Source organism: Lipotes vexillifer, unplaced genomic scaffold, assembly GCF_000442215.2.
Source record: "Lipotes vexillifer unplaced genomic scaffold, Lipotes_vexillifer_v1.1 scaffold831, whole genome shotgun sequence".
In the NCBI taxonomy this organism is placed as follows: Eukaryota; Metazoa; Chordata; class Mammalia; order Artiodactyla; family Lipotidae; genus Lipotes; species Lipotes vexillifer.
In genome coordinates, this window is record NW_006791661.1 from 2,130,046 (window position 1) to 2,149,368 (window position 19,323).

A 19,323-nucleotide genomic window follows, 5' to 3' on the forward strand; every position below is an offset into this window, starting at 1 on the left:
TGAAGTATGGTTTTCTCTGTATATATGCCCAGGAGTGGGATCACTGGATCATACGGTAGTTTTATGTTAAGTATTTTTAAGGAGCCTCCATACTGTTCTCCATAGTGGCTGTACCAATTTACATTCCCACTAACAGTGCAGGAGGGTTCCCTTTTCTCCACACCCTCTCCAGAATTTATAGTTTTCAGACTTTTTGATGATGACCATTCTGACTGGTGTGAGGTGATACCTCACTGTAGTTTTGATTTGCATTTATGTATTAATTAGTGATGTTGAGCATATTTTCATGTGCTTTTTGGCTATCTGGATATCTTCTTTGTAGTCCAGTTATGTATTTTATTTATTCTCACTGTATTCACTGTGTCTTTTATTGTCTATTGCATTTCTCCATCCTTTTTGGATTTTTCTTCTGACCTATCATTTATTTTATTCTTACTTATTTTCTGTCAAGTCTTCTGTTAAGCCAATCCACAATGTTCTCAATTTCTGATGTGTTTTCACTTCCAGGATTTCTATTTCGTTCTTTTATTTTAAAAAAAATGCAGTAGACCCTTAAACAACATGGTTTGAACTGTGTGGATCCCCTTATACACAGGTTTTTTTCAATGAATACATACTACAGTACTACACAATCCACAGTTGGTTGAACCCATGCATATAGAATTTCAGAAACTGAGGGCCAACTGTAAAGTTATACATGGATTTTTGACATGGGTAGGAGAGTCTGTACCCCTAACCCCTGTGTTGTTCAAGGATCAACTGTAATTTTTAGTTCTAGTGAAACCCTATGGTTTAATCCATGTCAGAAATTTCTACTTCAACTTCATCCCTCCTTTAAGTATACAGCCTTTCAGGTATACCTATCTACACCTAATGTGAGTAAGTTTTATCATGCGTCTACCTCTGATAAGCCTTGGACTCCACATTTTAGATCCCCTTGTTCTTGGGCTTCTCAAGATCTCACCAGCTCTCAGCAATCTCTTCTGCAATTGACAATTCTCCTTGAGCAAGCACAGAACAATATCCTCTTAAATTCTGGCCCTGTCACCTTTATTTCTTTTTAATTTCTTGATGCCTTTGAGCAAAAAACCTCTTTTGCGTGTTCTTTTTTGTTATGATCAACAGGTGGTTTAATATGAGTTACTTAGAGTATTTGTCAGGATTCTACAGAAAAATAAAAGTAATAGAATATGAAGATATAGACATAGATATAGATACAGATACAGATATAAGAGGATGTTTATTTTAGGAACTGGCTCATGTGGTTATGGCAAGTTGAAGAAACAAGAAAGTCAGTGGCATATTTCAGTCCAAGCCTAAAGGCCTGAGAACCAGGGGAGCCAATGGTATAAGTCAAAGAGTGCAAAAGCCTGAGAACCAGGAGCTCGGATATCTGAGAGTAGGAGAAAATGAATGTCTAGCTCAAGAAAAGAGAACAGAAATTTGCCATTCTTCAGACTTTTTTGTTCTATTTGGACCCTCAGTGGATTAGATGATGCCCACCCACACTCAAGAGGATGGAAGTTCTCTACTCAGTCTACTGATTCAAATGCTAATCTCTTCCAGAAACACCATCACAGACACACCTAGAAATAATGTTTTACTGGCTATCTAAGCATACCTAGTCTGCTACTACCAACACTTGAAAGTCACACTGAATATACTTATTTTGTCTAGTTAGAAGATAGAGGAGAGATGTACCAACAGAAACAATTTTAAATTGACTTCAGCATTCCAATATTAACAAAGACAGCCCATTTCTTGGTCTTTCTCTTTACTAAGATAATAGACAATGGTAGATCTTAATAGATAATTAAGATTTTTACCTTTCCATCCCTTTTTTTGGACCTCTATTTTCAGTCAACCCTCAGACCATGCCTTTTCCTCTCAGAAGCAAAAGCAAAACTCACATTCTCTCTCTCTCTCTCTTTTTTTTTTTTTAAAACAAATTAACTGTACTGTTACCAATTCAGTCCTGACATTGATGTGTTTACAAAAATATCAGTTTGAAATACGTTATTGAAAATGAGTACACACAATAAATAGAAAATAAGGATAATGGTGCTTGAGACATATCAAGAAACTTATCTTCATCTATTGCCTACTGTTGTAGACAAAATTTGACACACAATCAGCATTATTGAAATAGCAGCCAAGGTACCTGGGAGAGGGTTGCAGACTATGAGAAAAGTAGCTTAAAACTCTGGACCACTCACACACACACAAAAAAAATTCACTTTATCTGGAAGCTAACCTCAGTATAACACTGAATTATCTACTATTGCCCATAAGAACAATTTAAAAATAAGAAAAATGCCTGGGAACCTTCATTAACAGTATTTTTAAGTTAAAGTTTTTACTATAAATGTCTGATGATTACTCAAATATCCTAAGCCATGGGGCAGTCCCTAAAGACAATAAGTTATAAATAGTCTGAATTTAATAACTTAAATGTGATATGGTTAATATAATACACACTCCATGTGTATCTCAACCAACATCTTTCAGGTGAGGTGATAATTAAAAGGTTTAAATTTATCGTTCCAATTTCTGTTCAGAAGAGTGATGTCAGTATTCTTGCAACAGTGATGACATTCATTATTGTAAATATGCTAATATACATATTACTCTGAATTACACTTGACTGAATTCTATGTACACGTGGTTACATATTCCAAATGAAAATTTTCAATGGTACAGGTTTATAATCAAAGCTGAGTTTGACAAATGCTTTCTGATTTCTGAAAGCACTTCTTAAAAGTGAATAAACTAGTTATAAGTAGGTGACCATTTCCTTTTTCCCTTTACACATGATGAACTTCATGAAACATTAATACCCAAGGTATATTCGTTTCTGGACCATACCGCTTACATGCTCTTCTTTCAAAGGCAGTTACCATTTGCTTTACAACTTCATTGAAAACAATGTGGCAAGCTGAGAGTGTAAAAGTGAGCAAAATTCAAAAGAAATTGAACAATCTAAAATATAAATTCTTGGGTAGCCAGGAAGAATTTGGGCTAAAACACCAAACGGTCTCCAAATGATTTAAGAGCTTCCCATCAGTACAGGATGCTTTACCAAATGTGGTTTTACCAAGGTTATGACTGATGCATAGCACTCGAATACAGGTGGAGACCCAATTTCTAATCGTGTTTAGCAGTATCCAGATCTACTTGATACACATCTGACTTTTTGCACCAAGGAACAAAATGCTTGTAATCCTCCATTCCCGATACTACATCATACATTTCCTGCATAGAATATCCTATAACTCTCCTCTCTGAATATTCTTTTCTTTTCTTTATTAGTGGTGCAGCAGTTCTGAAGAAAGTTCTTGCATATACCTCCTTAGGCAAAATTGAGGTATGTAGTGGAAGAGTTCTGCTCATCAGTATCCCACAGGAAGCTAAATACCTGACATTTCCACAGGTCCCTGCGCTGGAGCCAGGGCCCCCACCACTGCCACAGGCTTCAGACGGCATCCTGAGACCAACATTTTCCAGGGCCCCCTGACGGTCTGAGCTGCCATGATCATCTTACTGAAAAATTCAAGTTCTCTTGCAGAAGCCCTCAAACACTTTATTGTTACAAAGTCTTTCCCTTGTATTTGAAAGGTAGATTTCCCATTTTTTAAACCATATAAATTAAGGAGACCCTTCCCACTATATGAATTCTGGTGCCATGTGTTAAAATATTTTTTTTTTTCACCACTCTGCACTTTTTAATTTTTGTTTTCTCTCCCAGGTAGATTATCAGATCTTGGCTGAGAAAATCCACCATTTTATCTGTTACCCATGGGCTGAACTGTAGAAAGGTATCAACACAAGCTATCTGGCTTTCCAATCTATACATTTCTATAAATCCTACTTAAAATTACCAACACTATTTTTTCCTTATCTGATCATACTTATTACTGCACAAAAAACTAAGAAAACACATTTTAAAAATAAAATATATATCTACAACAGTTGTACAGATGAGTTTTCTGGGGAAATCTTCTTTCTATAATCACAAAACAGAAAATCTAGGATCTGATCATATAATTAATTTAATCAAAACAAAATCTCAGTATTTGTTGAATATTCTTTGGAGAGTTCACACATTCATATTTCCTCAAAATATCACCTATAACCTAATGACTCCTACATATTTATCTCTAGCTCCTGATTCTAACCTCCAGTTTCTAGTTGTATATTGGATATCTATCAGTGCTGTTATCCCTCCTTCTGCTTATCTCTATTTTAGCACTTAACCAGGGAATAATAACTCCATATTGTCCCCCTTTTTCCCCCATAAACTGCTAAATGGCTTATTTATCTCTATCTCTATAGTACTTGTGCTCTTGCATCATATATTTGTATTGTATTAATTAAACTGAATAAATTACCATGTTTAAAAAAATACTTGAGAAAATATTCTATAATATCCTTTCTTATAATTTTTAACTATTTATAAAATTTACATTATATAGAGAATATACATTTTAATGTATATAAATATACATTATTTTTTTATTTTTCTGAGATTAATTCCTCATACTTCACCTTTAGCATGACTTTTTTCCCCTTGTCTCAATAAGAAGAGAGAAAACATATTCAGTGCTTCCGTCTGTATACCATCTCTTCCAGAACATAAAAATTTATCAAGCATCCTTTCCTCTTCTCTTGTCTTTGACTTCCCTGGTTTTCTTTTATGACTTACTTCCCAAACTTTTAATCACTCCCATTGCCTTTTCTTAGGCATTTTCCAAGGTATTCACATCTCTATATCTGCAGTAAGATATAGGATCACAAAAAGGGACAAATACACCAGTTGGATAAAGTTAGAGAAAGAGTAAGAAGACTCTGATTTGAGGTTAACTTTAGGTAGACTTACAAAGCTTTACTTACATATCCTGCTCTCATAAATAGATCACTAGTCAAAGATTCCAAAACACACAAAGAGCCTCCTTTTTCTGTAAACCTACCAGTGAAGCCATGCCACTAAAATGCTAGTGGACTTTTCCAGTGGCTCCTTTATTTACTAGTCAAGGTCCACATGTAAGGAAAGTCTTGCAACTCAGATTATGACATTCAGCACTTGATCAATATTACTTATACATTCTGTGGTGTTCATGCGTGAAGGCACTACATAAATATTGTCATTACTATAAATAAGTTAATATCACAGGAGAAATAAGTGTATTTGCTTGAAGACCTAGTACAAAAATGATAAATGAGGGAAGTTGGTGAGAAAAAGCATTTTTCTTGGCCTGTGGTCAAAAAACAAAGCTTTAAACAATCGCAGGGAACTTTCTCTAGACATGAGCTGGGAAACAAATTTAGCTAAATATAAATCAAAGGAGTTCTCTTTATTGTAATTCAAGGATGCCATAATATAGGAGGCAAGGGAGATTGCCAAAGGAAGAAACAAATATTTCCTTCCCAATAGAGAGATCTTTGTAAAGCATGAGTTTTTCACTTCTATTGTCACAATTCTTTGATGCACACAGAGAGGCATGCTGTGGCCTACAAAGAGGAGTTATGGAATTCTGGCTAAGCAGTGGTGAGAAGAACACTGTTGTGAAGCCAAGTACCACTGAGTTAAAGCTGCAGCTTCACTGTTACCTGTCTGCTCTTGAGTTACTTTTCTGTGCCTCAGCCTTCTCTTTTACAAGATGAATCTAGTAATAGTAGGGATCTTAGTGTATTCAGTACTCAGAACAGTCCTTAGTCCACAGCTAATATCCAGTAAATGTTAACTTTGTCATTAGTTTTACTAGATTTCTTTCCAAAATCCATTCCCATATGGCTTTTCAGTTGATCCTAGCTTATTTTATTTACTCATTACCAGGCACTTACTCTGAACACTTGCTTGAGTTGGTCTGGGAAATCCTATACATTTCCTTGATCATGGTGGGTTTTTCATTATGCATTTACATTTTGTGTTCTTTTCACATATTTGGTCTGATAAAGTTTCACTTCTTATTTCATATGTAGTTCTAAATTTACTTCTTCGTTTTTTTTCCCTTTTTATCTTCAAATATGACTAGTTTTAAGTACTTTCCATTTTCTGTTCCCCTAGGTTTTATTATTAATTTTTTTACAACGATACCTGTTACATTCTTTGAATGACTTCTTCCCTAGCTAAAATGTAAATTCTCTAAAGGCAGGGACTATATACTATTCATCTTTGGGTCTCCCAGAACCTAACACTTTTCTAAGCACGTAGAAAGCACTCAGTAACTGTTCAATGCATGAACTGAATATAATACAATATGACAATGCTAAAATATGAAATAATATAAAATATTAGAAATACAGAAAAATAGAAAATTGAGTAATTTAGACTCATAGAATGTAAAATAGAAAAAATGATATATAAGTTATTTTTTAATGCCAAGGAAGATCTCTAAGAAAAGGTACTAAAAATCACCTTGATACACTGAAAATGACTACTTTTTTTACCCACTAGATATCAAGCATTTATATTATAACCCAAATTATACACAAATGTGAAAATATAGAAGAGAAGTGCCCCAATATACTGACTGCCTATAGGTGATAGAATTAGAGGTGAGTTATATTTTATATTTTTCTGTAGTTCCAAAATCTGTAACAAAAGCTTTTATTATTATTATAAGTAGAGAATACCCATGTACTTTTATTGTTTTGTTTTGTCCTTCCATAGTCATATCCCTCTGACCACAGCCAGAGCTCCTTTTTATTCTTTCCAGTTTTACTGAGATGTAATCGACATACAGCACCATATAAGTTTAAGGTGTACAGCACAATGATTTGACTTACATACATCATGAAATGATTACCACAGTAAGTTTAGTGAACATCCATCATATCATATAGATACAAAATTAAAGAAATAGAAAAAAAGGTTTTCCTTGTGATGAGAACTCTTAGGATTCACTTACTCCTTAACAACTTTCATATGTAACATACGTCAGTGTTCTTAAATTTCTCTCATGTTGTACATTACACCCTAGTACTTATTTATCTTAGAACTGGAAGTTTGTACCTTTTTACTGCCCTCATCCAATTCCCCTCCCCCCACCCACTGCCTCTGGTAACCACAAATCTGATCTCTTTTTCTATCAGTTTGTTTGCTTGTTTTTGTAGTATAATTGACCTACAGCACTATGTTAGTTCCTGTTACACAACATAGTGATTTGATATTTCTATACATTTCAAAATGATCACCACAATAAGTATAGTTACCATTTGTCACCATACAAAGCTGTTACATTATTATTGACTATATTCCCCACACTGTACATTTCATACCTGTGACTCATTTACCCTGTGACTGGAAATTTGTATCTCTTAATCTCCCTCATCTATTTCTCCCCTCCCCTTACCCATTCCCCTCTGGCAACCACCTGTTTGTTCTTTGTATCTATGACTCTGTTTCTATTTTATGTTTGTTCATGTGTTTTGTTTTTTAGATTCCACATATAAGTGAAATCATACAGTATTTGTCTTTCTCTGTCTGACTTATTTTACTTAGCATAGTACCCTCTAGGTCCATCCATGTTGTTGCAAATGATTTCATTCTTGTTCAAATGTTGCAAAAATTTCATTCTTTTTGATGGCTAAGTATATTTCATTGTATGTATATATACCACATCTTTTTTATACATTCATCTACTGATGGGCACTTAGGTTGCTTCCATATCTTGCTATTGTAAATAAAGCTGCAATGAACATAGGGGTGCATAAATCTTTCTTAATTAGTGTTTTTGCTTTCTTTGGATAAATACCTAGGAGTGGAATCGATGGACTCTATGGTAGTTCTATTTTTAATTTTTTGAGAAATCTCCATACTGCTTTCCACATTGGCTGCCCCAATTTACATTCCCACCAACAGTGCACAAGTCTTCCATTTTCTCCACATCCTCACCAACACTTGTTATTTGTTGTCTTTTTGATGATAGCGGTTCTGACAGGTGTGAGGTGACATCTCATTGTGGTTTTGATTTGCATTTCCCTAATGATTAGTGATGCTAAGCCAGCCAGAGAAACTTTTAAGCACTCCTGTGATTAGATTCAACCCCCCAGACAATCCAGGATAATCTCCCCATCATGAGAGTCTTAATTTTTTTTGGGGGGGGGGTTATTCAAACAGAAAGTCACAAAAATTATAATCATCCTCATCAGTTCACTCAGTCCCATGTAATTAATTTTTTTTATCTTGATCTTTTGTTAGCACTTTTATGAATTCATCAGTTTTCCATTAGAGTTCCGAAAATGCTTATTTATTCAGTTCAGCAGTATAGTCAGTTACCAGAAACCTGTACTTGTCAGAGTCTTTTCCATGAATTCCTTGAAGATGAAATCCTTTTATAGGAACATTTTTGCAAAAGCATCAGAGTATACCCAGAACTGTCTGTAAACGACAAAAGACTTAAAAATTATCACAGTTAAAGATTTGATGAAAGTTCATAATAATGTAATTGACAAGGAAATTTAGTTATTTCTGAGATATACATTTTAAAGTAATAACTAGAATTATGACTTATAACATTATACCAGGACATATAAGATTTTTAGAAATTTCATGTAATGTCTGAAACATTTATATTAACAAATTTCCATATTTTTGTTGCAATGGTAAATAGGAGTGTTTCCATAATTTCACTTTCAGATTTTTCATCATTGGTGTATAGGAATGCAAGAGATGTCTGTGTATTAATTTTGTATCCTGCAACCTTACCAAATTCATTGATTAGCTGTCGTAGTTTTCTGGTGGCATTTTTAAGATTCTCTATGTATAGTATCATGTCATCTGTAAACAGTGACAGTTTTACTTCTTCTTTTCCAATTTGTATTCCTTTTATTTCTTTTCCTTCTCTGATTGCCATGGCTAGGACTTCCAAAACTATATTGAGTAACAGTGGTGAGCGTGGACACCCTTGTCTCGTTCCTGATCTTAGAGTAATTACTTTCAGTTTTTCACCATTGAGAATGATGTTTGCTGTGGGTTTGCCATATATAGCCTTTATTATGTTGAGGTAGGTTCCCTCTATGCCCACTTTCTGAAGAGTCTTTATCATAAATAGGTGTTGAATTTTGTCAAAAGCTTTTTCTGCATCTATTGAGATGATCACATGGTTTTTATTCTTCAATTTGTTAATATGGTGTATCACATTGATTGATTTGCACATATTGAAGAATCCTTGCATCCCTGGGATAAATCCCACTTGATCATGCTGTATGATCCTTTTAATGTGTTGGATTCTGTTTGCTAGTATTTTGTTGAGGATTTTTGTATCTCTATTCATCAGTGATATTGGTCTGTAATTTTCTTTTTTTGTAATATCTTCGTCTGGTTTTGGTATCAGGGTGATGGTGGCCCATGTACCTTTTTATCCTTAGATAATGTTATGCAATTAAAAAAGCATTAGGACCGGGGCTTCCCTGGTGGCGCAGTGGTTGAGAGTCCGCCTGCCGATGCAAGGAACATGGGTTCGTGCCCCGGTCCGGGAAAATCCCACATGCCGCGGAGCAGCTGGGCCCGTGGGCCATGGCCGCTGGGCCTGTGCATCTGGAGCCTGTGCTCCACAACACGAGAGGCCGCAGCAGTGAGAGGCCTGCGTACCGTAAAAAAACAAACAAACAGAAAAGCGTTAGGACCTATTCATGCATTATATTCAGGAATTGTCAATTGGTTAAAGCATCATGTGAATAATTAGAGGTTCAATATCTTTTGGGGTTTTTTTTCAAACCTAAAAGAAGTACGTATATTTCTTTGACTGTCTATATATTATCCTGTCTATGATATATTTTCTCATATAACAATGTATGATGTTCACACTATGCACATATATCTAATGGGGAAAGGGTCTGGGAAGGCAGATACAGCACAAAGTTATCTTGCCATCAGGAAAACAACATAATGCAGAAAGCATATCTTTATAGTCATTACATAGAATTTTTAATCTGTAAGGGAAATTGCAAGTTCTAGTCTTCTATGTATATATATAAAAAGGCTGGAGCTCAGATAGGGAAGGAGATGTGCACAAAATCCAAGAGCTACTTAGTGGCACGGTTGGGACTCTTTCCACTTGTGCAACATCAGAGAAATACAGAAAAAAAGAGGAATTTTAGAAAGCTTTTCCTACAACCATCTAATTTTAAAGAGGGATAATTGAGGACTTAGAGTGATCCAATATTTTCCTCTAGCTCACTTTGCTTTCTAGAATTTGGCTGGAATTAGCAGCCAGAACTCCTATATCCCAGTCATTATGTTTTCTTCTGCAAGAAAAAGAAGTTACTTTAGCTCTCATCTACTCCACAGTCATTACCAGCAGTACCAAAGAAGAGCCTGACCCAATACTTATACATTATTCAATTATCAATCAAACTCTAACATTGTTCTTACCAGGGAAGAAGAACAACTATATATCAAGCATATACCGTCCCATCATTTCTTGATTGATTTCATCACCTTTCCTTTTTTCAAAATTTCTCTGAGACTCATCCATTTTATTCATTTTCCTGTAAAACAATGATCTATGACAAAACCAATGAAAGGCTTAAAATTTCTAACTTATATATAGCATTGAGTATATGTATTTTTATGGGTGCATGTGTGTGAGAGGATCTTACATATTTTCCTAAGATATTGAAAACTACAAAAGGAATTTTTTGCCTATTTTAAATCTTTATTGATAGACATAGGCTAAGGTAGCCATTTGACTTATTTTTCACATTAACAGGGGAGGACAGTGTATCTAGATGTGCTAACAGGTGAAAGAGCCTGGATTTCCATAATAATAAAGCAGGATAGGCCCTGTGGTGTAGTGGAACGTGCATGATATGAAATATTCAGTATATGTGTTCTAGTTATATTCCTGCATGAAATTAGCTCAAGTATCTAGAACAAGTCCTTCTGTGATTCCCAATGTCAATCTCTTCATAACTCAATAAAGGAATTCATGGGAATTAATCCTTGGGAATTAATCTTTAACCCTTGGTAATATCCCCCAAACTTTCCCACAGGGTTCTTTCTAAAAGGCTGTCAAATTCTTATCAAAGTCCTTTGAATGGTAAGCAAGGGATGCACAGACAGAGAGTAAGGTTGAGACCAAATACATCAAGGAGGCAGTGGTAGATGGAGACTCATCCTGTGGTGGGCACAGTTCCTGCCCAATATCTGGAGGTGCCTAGTCTTTGCCCACATCCTAACATACTGTCTGTGATGAGGGCCTTGAATATACAATCAGAAGACTTCCTTTGTGCTTCAGAGACAAGCTGATTAAGATAGATGATCATTATGATATATGACTGGGTGTTTGTAACTGAGGAGAAATTTTGAAACCATCAATCAGTTTCAGAGAGAAAAGGATACCAGAAAAATTAATGCCTATCAATTAAAAGCCAAACTCCTTTTTTGTTGTTGAATGTTAAATGTGTTTTGTTGCAAAAGATGAGGAAAACACATGATTTGATTTGAGAATCAACTCCTTTGTTTATACCATCCATTATCTCTACCATTATCCACTGGAAAACCTTTGCTCTTAGGAATGTGCTGATTAGTAACATGATTTCAGATCATGTTACTAATCTGCTGAGTACTCTGCCAATGGCTTTCCAGTACAATCTTCCCTTTCTATGGCCATGGAGGACCTTTGAGATCTGGGCTTTGCTGCCTACAGTTATAATTTTATGTATCTCCACCTCAGTGTTCACTATGCTCCAAGACCACAGGTCTCTTTTATTCCCTCAAACACCCCAAGCCCCTTTCCACATAACAGACCTTGGGCTAGCACCTTCTGCCCAGAATGCCACTTTCCCAGATGTTTTTCTTGCTGATTACTCCTAGTTATCCAGGTTTATGTGCAAATGTCACATTCTCAGAGTGTCTTCCCTTGTTTATCTCATCCAAATTAACACTTTCTTCCTGTCTCCCCTTGAGACTTTATCACATTGCTCTTTTAAGTGCTCTCTACAATTCTCTTTACCAAATTACTTACTTGAAAGACATATTTGTTTACTTACTATGTGTTTGCTACACCCCTTTCAACACACCATAAGCTCTTTGAGAATAAGGCCTTATCTTTCTTGCCCATCTGTGTATCTGTCGCACTTACAACAGAGCCTTTCACATAGTAGGAGCTAGATAATTGGATGAATGAATGAATGCATGCTATTGATATAGATCTGTTAACTGTCAATGTGAAACAGAATGTATTAATATTCTTTCGCATGAGTCTTTTACAAATGTACCAAGTGTTTATCATCATTAAAGCCTGTGGCTTTAGGACTAGGAATTCATGCATATGACATTACCTATGATATCAATGATTCAAATGCCATTTGTCCCACTTAAAATAACAAACAACTAGAAGTAGTAAATGAGAGAGGGTGAGGGCAAGAAGGAAAACACAAAATTCTTTTTGGTCCTCTTTTCTTCTTTCAGTGACCTTTCTGTTGAAATTATGCCCACCGTGTCAGGTCTTGTTTGCTTTTATGCTTCTTGCTGGATTCTGTCTAACATCATTTTTCTTGCCTGCAATATGCCAAACAACTAATTCTGAATTACTTTTCCATTCTCTAGCTGGCTGTTTTGCATCATGGAAAGAGGCTTAGCTGAACAGTACAATCAAAGGACTATTCACACAATTAAAAAACAAACAAACTACTTTCTTAATCAAAAAAATGAGGGTAATTCTTCTGTCATTCTTTGCTTTCATACATATCTTATCCTCTGATGCCCAGTAAGCTGAATTTTCAAATTTATAACACTTCTTCAGGTCTCTGGGCTTGATTAATAATAACTGTCAGTCCATTAAAATGGATTATGATGATTCCCAAGGAATTGATTGTTAACATAATTAACAGCTGACTTTACTTTCAAGACATTAATCAAAAGAGCAAGTTGCTGGAAATGACCAGGTTCTCACAAATGTTGCTAATTAGTGAAGGCATTGAAGTTGTTTGAAAGTGATTCCTGACACTGTTATCTGTGTGTTTGTATCACAGCTTTAAATACCCCCAATGTGATGTGTTTTCTCAAGTGTTATTAAACCAATAGACATTTAAACAAACTTAATTTAAAAGAAAAGACTCGAGACTTTGACTGTTTACTTTTGGACAGCATGGGGTGTAAAAAACTGCAAAATTACCATGATATGCAATGTGAAATATTTTCTATTCATAAATGGTAAATAAATTTCATATACACAAATTATCCCTATTTTGTTCTAACATAGTCTAACTAGCTCTATCATCAAAATAATATTCCTTTGAGAAAAAAGATAAACTTTACCATTAACTGCTCATATCACATGTTTTATATCTATGGACAACGAAAGCAATAGATGAAAGGAATTAAAAAAGAATTAAAATAATCCCCCCCATTCCTACCAAGAAAGAGAAACTCTTGAAATTTTGGACTATTTGCTTCCAGTATCTTTACAGGCCTAGATAATTTTTTTTTATGTTATTGTAATCATACATTGTATATAATTTTGTATCCTGTTTTCCCATAACATTGTCACATGCATTTTCTCTGTCAAATTAGAGAATTAATAAAATAATATTTTAATTGGCATATAGTATTCTATCAGAAAGATATTTTACATTTTACTTAACAATTCCCATAAGGTTGGAGTCATAAATTTCACTTTTAAATACAACACTGTAATAAGTATCAAAATCAAGGAAATAACTCACTGAGGTCTTACGGTGCTTTTGTGTCTGGAACAGAAACAAGCAGTATCTACTCCTATTCCTGGTAGGGTTGCCAGATTTAACAAATAAAAATACAAGATACCCAGCTAAATTTGCATTTCACATAACCAATGATTTTTTTATTATGTGTCATGTAATATTCAATATATACTAATAATGCATAGGACAAACTTATACTAAAATTTTTTTTGAAATTTAAATTAATTGGTGCATACTGTATTTTACCTGGTAACTTTTATTTATTTATTTATTTAATTTTTGGCTGCATTGGGTCTTTGTTGCTGCATGAAGGCTTTCTCTAGTTGAGGTGAGCGGGGGCTATTCTTTGTTGCAGTGCAGGATTCTCATTGCGGTGCCTTCTTTTGTGGCAGAACATGGGCTCTAGGTGCATGGGCTTCAGTAGTTGTGGCATGCAGGCTCAGTAGTTGTGGTGCACAAGCTTAGTTGCTCCCTCCGCGGCATGTGGGATCTTCCTGGACCAGGGTTTGAACCTGTTTCCCCTGAATTAGCAGGCAGATTCTTAACCACTGCACCACCAGGGAAGTCCCTTACCTGGCAACTTTCAACCAAGATATTTCTTACATATTGTGGTAGGCAGAATAATGCATTTCCCCAAAGATGTCCACATCGTAATCCCTAGAACCTATGAGGTAAAGTAGCCAAGGGCAGCACTGTTGCAGAGGGAATTAAGGTTGCTAATCAGCTGATGTTGATATGGTGAGATTTTCCTGGATTATCTATTTGAACCCAAGGTAATCACAAGAGTCCTTATAAGTGAAAGATAGAGGCAGAAGTGAAAGATAGAGGCAGAAGAGAGAACCAGAAAGATGAAAGTGTGAGAAAGGCTCAGCCCAATATTGCTGGCTTTACAGATGAAGGAAGGGGCCATGAGCCAAGGAAAGTGGGCAAGCTGGAAAGGGCCAGAAAATGTACTCTCTCCGGGAGCATTTGGTAAGGAATTCAGCCCTTCTGGCATCTTGATGTTGTTGGACTTCTGACATCCAGGACTATAAAATTATAAGTTTGTATTATTTTTAAGACACTAAATTTATGGTATTTTTTAATGGCAGCTATAGGAAAGTAATACATATATTTTCATGGACACATTGGTGGTCATTGAGATATGATTTAGGCTGCATCCCTTGAGTCTCATATTGTGATAATTTTATAAAACTGTTTCAAAAATCTGAACCAAGACCTAGAAAACACACTTCATGGGAGCTCACTGGGGTTATGTACCTTCCTGCTGCCACTCACTCATTTCTTATTTTAGCCTACCTGGGAACACTGAACAGAGTACTTTAACTCTTGGAAAGCTGTCAGTGTTTTGGTTTTTGATAGTGATTGCATATGAAGGGCTTGAGGAGCAAAGAGACTTTAATTCAAGCAATCAGCATCTTACAGCATTAGCCATGTTATGAACTCAAATCAGAAGACTCCACTTGGGAGTCAAACTACAGAGTAATCAAAGACAGATGAGATAAGCAAATATTATTTATATTCTCAGTCTGTGTTGGTGGTGAGGCAAATCCCCAGTACAAGTTTGCAGGTATTCAATATGAAGACCCAATTGTTAAATGCACCACATTTACATGTATTTATTTTTATGCGGCAGGGTAAGCTGAAAAAAAAAATGTTGCCTTACTACAGGGCTGTGAAATACAACGGAGACAACTTGTTGAGTGCTGTAGTCATTTTGCTCTTCTGGGACTGCCTCACAGCTCACAAGTTTGCAATTAGGAGAGAGAGGATTTTATAGGCCATTTAAAATGTGTGTGTTTCACAGAGAGTTCACATCAAATCAAACTTTGAGATGTAGTGGTGGTTAAGACAGAGCTCTCAACCTCAAGAAGTTCAAAGTCTACAGCTGAGACAGGCTCATAAACAAATAATAGCAATACAAGGTGATAAATGTTCTTATGCACAGGAAGCTGAGGGAGCCCTCAGGAGGGAGTAATCAATGTACAGGGCTTCCAGCAGAAGGTAATGCTTGACATGCCACTTGGAGAGCAGGGAATTTCAGGCACTTATGAAGCCTGTGTTAAGAAGTAGGAAGATTTTTATGCTGAGGAAACGGAGATTTTTCTTTTTTTTAATGAAACACTAAATAAATGAGTTAGTGTGGTCTTGGGCCCATTGATCTGATTTACAAGTTATGTGTATGTTATGTATATCACCATGTATTAAAATGGATTTAATTATTTTAATTCCTTTAGAACACATTTTTCCTGCCTGCTCCTTTGTTGAGCATTTTGGGCCAGGCAGTATGTTAGGTAATTTTTATACGTTATTTTTATTTTTTTATTTTTTTAGATGTTGGGGGTAGGAGTTTATTAATTAATTTATTTATTTTTGCTGTGTTGGGTCTTCATTTCTTTGTGAGGGCTTTCTCTAGTTGTGGCAAGTGGGGGCCACTCTTCATCGCGGTGCACAGGCCTCTCACTATCGCAGCCTCTCTTGTCATGGAGCACAGGCTCCAGACGCGCAGGCTCAGTAGTTGTGGCTCACGGGCCTAGTCGCTCCGCAGCATGTGGGATCCTCCCAGGCCAGGGCTCGAACCCGTGTCCCCTGCATTAGCAGGCAGATTCTCAACCACTGCGTCACCAGGGAAGCCCCTATACGTTATTTAATTCTAAGAACAGTTCTATAAGTTTATTCACCTCATCGACACCAACATCTGGCTTGGAACACAGGGGGTCTCTTTACTGAGATGGGGAACATGGCATAGAGGAAACTTCATGAAGAATATGATAAGCTAATTTTGGCAAATATTGAATTTGAGGGTTTCTTAAAACTGTCTAAAAGGCTACTTTACATGTGTGTCTGGATCTTTGAAGTCAAGTTTGGGTGGGAAATATTGACTTGGGAATCACTTGGAGCATGTGGCAATTGAAGCCCTGGAAGAGCCTGGGATGGTCTAAAGAGAAAAATCATCAAGAGAAGAGAGCTAAAGAGTGCACGGATGGGGAGCAACAGCATTTCAAAGAAACACAGATACTAAAGGTGAACAATAATCAACAGGGAGAGAGCCCCCTAGAGGTAGGTGGAAAACCAAGTCAGAGTGATAGTTTGTCTGAGCAATGGAAGAAAATGTCTGTGTTTTAGGTCAAATAGAGGAATATCTGTGAAGTGTCTATTGGATTATGCAACAAGGACATTTTTACTGATATTGTTAAAAATAAATTCATATTTTTGTGGTGGGAACAGAGGACCTATTGAAATGTGACTGGTTAATAGAAAGTAAGAAAGTAAGAGACATGAAGAGTATACAATTTTATTAAGGAGTTAGTGAAGAAGAAGACAGAGCAATAAGGAGAGAACCAGAGAGACAGTGATGGTACCTGGATGAGACATGGCATTGAAAAAGGTAGTTTGTGTTGTGTTTAACAGGACAGGCTTGAGCATATTTACATAATGGAAAGAAGAAGTCATCAGAGTGAGCATATAAATTCAGAATTTTTCTGGTTGTGACAGACTCCATATCAAATAACTTCAGAGATAAAATTTAAAAATGAATACTAACTCAAACTGTGATATCCAGGTGTGAGGCTAACTCAGGGAGTCTTGGGATCCAAATGATATTGTTTTACATTCCGTAGAAGTGAGATAAGTTTTCTATCAGCAGCAGCACATAAAATCTTTGACCACAGTGGGCACACCTGTCCACTTCTGGGCCACTAGCTATGACTAGAGGATTGTGAAATATGATTGACCATGCCTGCAACATGCACCACACAGGGCCAGAGGCTGGACAATGACTTGGAATCCCACAGGACCAATTAGAAATGGTGAAGGAATTAATCTCACTAGAATTGCTGATGTTCCCAGGAGGAGTGAAAAAGGAGGCTTGGCAGCAAAAATACTAGATGCCTACAGAGAGGAAGAGTCAAAGATACAAGTTAGAGAAATACTAAATCAATACAGGAAGACCTTTTTCAGCTTTGGACAGGGAATAGCTCATCCTTTTCACTGGCTGTTCAGAGAGAGGGCCCCCCTGTCTGTCCCACCTGTCAAGCCTGGATCCTCCAAAGGAAATTTCTATCCCTCTACCCTCTTTAATTTTCTTTGTAACACCTATCATTCTTTAAATGTATTCTACCTATTGATTTGCTTACTTGTTACTAGCCCAGCTTTCCTGCCTTTCAAATATAAATTCTCTTATATCAAGGGCTCTGTTTGTCTTTTGTACTATTCTAACTCTGACATGGGCGTAGAGAGAACAAACATAATATGTTCAACATAATAAAGGCCATATACAACAAAACCACAGCAAACATCATTCTCAATGGTGAAAAACTGAAAGCATTTCCTCTAAGATCAGGAACAAGACAAGGATCACCACTCTCACCATGTTTATTCAACATCATTTTGGAAATCTTAACTATGGCAATCAGAGAAGAAAAAGAAATAAAAGGAATCCAAATTGGAAAAGAAGAAGTAAAGCTATCACTGTTTGCAGATGACATGATACTATACATAGAAAATCCTAAAAATACTACCAGAAAACTACTAGAGCTCATCAATTAATTTGGTAAAGTTGCAGGATACAAACTTAATACACAGAAATCTCTTGCATTCCTATACAATAATGATGAAAAATCTGAAAGAGAAATTAAGAAAACAATCCCATTTACCATCACATCAAAAAGAATAAAATACTTAGGAAAAATCCTACCTAAGGAAGCAAAGGAGCTGTACTCAGAAACTATAAGATATTGATGAAAGAAATCAAAGATGACACAAACAGATGGAGAGATATACTATATCCTTGGATTGGAAGAATCAATATTGTCAAAATTACTATATTACCCAAAGCAAACTACAGATTCAATGCAAGCCCGACCAAATTACCAACAGCATTTTTCAAAGAATTAGAATAAAAAGTTTTGCAATTTGTATGGAAACATAAAAGACCCCGAATAGCCAAACCAATCTTGAGAATGAAAAATGGAGCTGGAGGAATCAGGCTCCCTGGCTTCAGACTATACTACAAAGCTACAGTAATCAAAACAGTATGGGACTGGCACAAAAACAGAAATATAGATCAGTGGAACAGGGTAGAAAGTCCAGAGATAAACCCATGCACCTATGGTCACCCAATCTATGACAAAAGAAGCAAAAATATACAATGGAGAAAAGACAGTCTCCTCAGTAAGTGGTGCTGGGAAAAATGGACAGCTACTTGTAAAAGAGGGAAATTAGAACACTCCCTAACACCATACAGAAAAATAACTCAAAACGGATTAAAGATCTAAATGTGGGCTTCCCTGGTGGCGCAGTGCTTGAGAGTCCGCCTGCCGATGCAGGAGACGCGGGTTCGTGCCCCGTTTCGGGAAGATCCCACATGCCGCGGAGCGGCTGGGCCCGTGAGCCATGGCCACTGAGCCTGCGCGTCCGGAGCCTGTGCTCCGCAAATGGGAGAGGCCACAACAGTGAGAGGCCCGCATAACGCAAGGAAAAAAAAAAAAAAAAAAAAAAAAAAAGATCTAAATGTAAGAGGAAAACATAGGCAGAAAACTCTCTGACATAAATCACAGCAAGATCTTTTCTGATCCACCTCCTAGAGTAATGAAAATAAAATCAAAAATAAACAAATGGGACCTGATTAAACTTAAAAGCTTTTGTACAGCAAAA

The 19,323-nt window shown here is 36.3% G+C and overlaps 1 pseudogene; it reads right to left on the minus strand.

Moving 5' to 3' along the window:
• Positions 1-2,804: 2,804 nt before the first annotated feature.
• On the minus strand, positions 2,805-3,536 carry LOC103085281 (coenzyme Q-binding protein COQ10 homolog B, mitochondrial pseudogene; annotated as a pseudogene).
• Between the last annotated feature and the right edge of the window lie 15,787 nt (positions 3,537-19,323).